A 497-nucleotide genomic window follows, 5' to 3' on the forward strand; every position below is an offset into this window, starting at 1 on the left:
TTAGCCAGCACACTCAGCCCAACAGAGGGAAGGAGGCTGGATAGCAGGGAGCCTAAAGACTCTGGAACAAACAGCAGCCTCTGTTACTGCTAAATGAGCCGCCTCAGGGCATTATTCAGCCTCTCCCCCAGTCGCTTCAAGGTACAAAGGGGATTTTTTTTTTTTAACCTTATTATGTGCCTTTGAGGCCATACATACAGCGCATTTAGAATAGTTCTGGACATGCCGCACACTTACAGTTACAACCATTAGGACAGGTAAAGAACATTTGCATGGGCTCAGGTTAGAGCTGTCGCACCCGCAGGCAGACATGTGCCTCCTTTACCAGCTGGCGCCGGAGGCTTAGGTATCACCCAATCAATCCTCTCCTCTCTTTTGTTAAGATTTCTGAAATATCTATAGTGAGGCCGAAGAGCACAGAGAGGAAACGCACCCTTGGCGCAAGCTGTCAGCACGTGGGGGAGGTGGGGCGTCAAGCCTGCGTCCCCCACCGCCCC

The sequence above is a fragment of the Chinchilla lanigera genome, unplaced genomic scaffold, assembly GCF_000276665.1.
Source record: "Chinchilla lanigera isolate Chin_1 unplaced genomic scaffold, ChiLan1.0 scaffold00023, whole genome shotgun sequence".
NCBI lineage: Eukaryota > Metazoa > Chordata > Mammalia > Rodentia > Chinchillidae > Chinchilla > Chinchilla lanigera.